The sequence below is a fragment of the Lactuca serriola genome, chromosome 4, assembly GCF_051521515.1.
Source record: "Lactuca serriola cultivar US96UC23 chromosome 4, Lser_US96UC23_V15, whole genome shotgun sequence".
Lineage (NCBI taxonomy): Eukaryota > Viridiplantae > Streptophyta > Magnoliopsida > Asterales > Asteraceae > Lactuca > Lactuca serriola.
This window is the reverse complement of record NC_136411.1, coordinates 35153475-35156707: the sequence shown is the minus strand read 5'-3', so window position 1 is coordinate 35156707 and position 3233 is coordinate 35153475.

Genomic DNA, 3233 nt, shown 5'->3' with positions numbered 1-3233 from the left:
CTGATTAGCACCAGTGGTTGATGAACATCTTCGGATGCCTACGGTTATTACTTATATTAGAATACAGCTACGGGACTAACCATTCCTCGAGCCTACTATTCGCTACAGAGGTTGATGAACATCTACGGATGTCTACGGTTAATACTTATATTAGTAAGTCAATTACGGGACTAACCCTTCCTCCGCCCTGCTGCTGCTACAGAGGACAATTGGACAATCTTCGGATGTTTACCGCGATGTTGTGTTAGTCCTAGTACCAAAGGATAACACTTATATCATATCATTTTCCTATTTTACTTTATTTTGTGACACATTCACATAAACGATGAGTTAGACTAAGTACTATTTGTAATAGTCAAAAAGAAGGAAAAACTATCATTTTTATAACAGAACATTCAGGTCTTGGTAGAAGACTATCATATCATTTTCCTATTTTACTTTATTTTGTGATACATTCACATGAACAATGAGTTAGACTAAGTACTGTTTGTAATAGTCAAAAAGAAGGAAAAACCATCATTATCATAGTAAAACATTCGGGTCTTGGTAGAAGACTACATTTCATACTAGTAGGAAATAAGGGATTTTCTAGGGTTTTCATACTTATATCAGTTTTTCATTTAAAGATTTAGAAGGCATTCATAATAGCTTTCCAAAACAAGACAATGACACTTAAATACTTATGAATTCACCAGCTTTAGGCTGATACTCTCTTTCAAAATAACTTGTATTCTCAGGTCACCAGTTAGACTGGTACGATGGCCAGGCCTTGAGAAGACGGAGTATAGACAAGACTCGTCTTATTTTGATTATTCATTTTATTGTTGTACATCATGAAAGAACACACATGTATTAAAACTTTACTTTAATGCAATGGATGATGTTGTTGCTTGTTTACTACTTTACACTGTTATGATACTTCACATGACGTCCTCCACCCCGGAACGTTTCCGCCGTTCTTGGTTTTGGGGTGTGACAGATTGGTATCAGGGCATTGTTTATAGTGAATTAAGTATATCAACCCATAAAAGATATACTAAATATAAATACAATGGGATTAAAAATACTTTGACCAAGAGTTTATACTTTAAATAATAAAATATTTAATAAAGTATATGTGCCTGCATTCATACTAAAATCAGTGTCACTATGACAGTACAAAAGAATTACGATTGTTGGGCAACACAGGTGGGCTTAGAGACATATGGTCAAAACTGGGAAGATATAGCCTAATCACCTATATTATCCGAGGATTGACTAGCATGTGCCTAAGTTTAATTGTGTGGTTGCAACAAGTCTAAAATCTTACCAACCCTACCACAATGAGAGCAATAGAACATAACATTAAACTTAAAATACTATAGGAGTATTTGGTGTTACTATAAGTACTTCATACGTGAGAACTAAATGGGGATCTTCATTACTAAGTTGATAGTTGCTAAGTGGATACACTAAGTCTATATGTAACTAGGATGTTATAGACTTAGAATCTGTGAAAATTTTGCTTTACTCCTGTTCTGTGTGAATTTGGAGTTAGGGCCACTTATTCGAAGGCCTATCCTGTTTTCAATTACATATAACCGGTATGCACTTCACAAATAGTGATGTAACTAATGAAGATTTTCTAAATAATTATCTAGATAGTTCTTCTAATAATTATTTTCTTACCCCAATTCTCGCACAGATAACATGGCTGGACTCCATCCCCACGGCAACCTGTTCCTTCCGAACGAAGTTATTGTTGGATGGTTTGGAGAAGAACCGGATAATGATCATCTGATCCCTCTGAATGATCACCATGCTGAAGACCTTTCGGATGGTGCTAACTCCGAACCCGAGGTTGAGGATCTACCCCAGGCAGCTCCCGTTCTAATTCCTAACCCTCGTCCGGCTTTTCATGGCCCGACGCCTCCATGGGTGGAATGTCTGGAAACATGGAGCGAAGATCAAGATCAACCTATGTCGTTTAATGGAGACCGAAGCTTCTATAACGTAAGTGAAGGGAGCTCAGCAGATAGATTTCTACCAATTCTGATCCGTAGAGTTGCCCGAAACGAAATTCAGGGCAAGACAGCTCTACAACGTATCGCAGAAGTTGACACAAATGGAGGAATGCATATCCTTCGCACCAGTCGCCTTGAACATGCTCGTGAGAGGTCTGAGAGAAACCATGAAACTCTACTGCAAGCACTGGCTGAATCACGAGCCGAATTCATAGAACTTCGAGTACGCCAGAGAGTGTACGAAAGACACCTACTTGATGTGGAACGCCAACTGGCTGAACTGAGAGTTCACCAGAGGGATGACCGTTGCTAGTAGTAGATACTTTACTTTATATTCCTTGTTAGAAAGGAATCGTGTTTCTGTCTATGCCCAATGTGGCATTTTCTATGAATCTATCTTGTACTGTAAGTACTTTTCGTTAGGCCTTTATGTTGTCAAGAACTATCTTCTCTGGATATGATGTAAGACCTTTTTACAAGGTCATTTTCCCGAACTTGTACGTCATGAATATCAAAGATATTGACAGTCGGCTAACTTCTGTGTCATTCTTTATTCAAATACTCTTATCGTACTTTCATTAGAGTCTATTTGAAACATGCTCTAGTCAAGTCATTGGACTATAGCAATGTGACTCTGGAGACATCTCCAAGTCTCTTTTAATGGTTAGGTCATGTTATTCACCAACCAACAATACATCGGCTCGAACGACAAACGTCTTGAGACCTCTGATAGCTTCATTTTATTTACTTCTTTTTATAGTTTTTTTAGTGCATTCCATTCGCATTTTAGTTAATTTCCATGCATATTTTCCTTTTTGTTATTTTTATGACCATTTCGGGTACTTTCTAGTTTCTTGAGCATTATTGCAGATTTTAAGGAAACTAGAGGAGCGGGAGTGTGCGGGATCTTTTGGAAGGCATTTGGACTTGAAGAGCAGTGGGGATATCATGCGTGATGGCTTTGGAGGTGATCCAGGGAGTAGGCTTGTCGATTGCTTGAAGGCGCAGAAGTGTTGAACTTTAAATTTGAAAGGGCGCGAGAGAATTCTTGAGTGTGCAAGATCGATGTTTAAGAGTTTGCAGAAGTTTTGAGTGATATGGAAAGACAAATCGGGCTTTAATTGAAGAAATATTGAAGAAAAATGGGCTAGGAGTTGATTGGACTAGAACTGGGCCAATGGATTAGTTGTGGGGGCCCAAGACTTGAAGAAGCCCAAAATACCCGTCAGA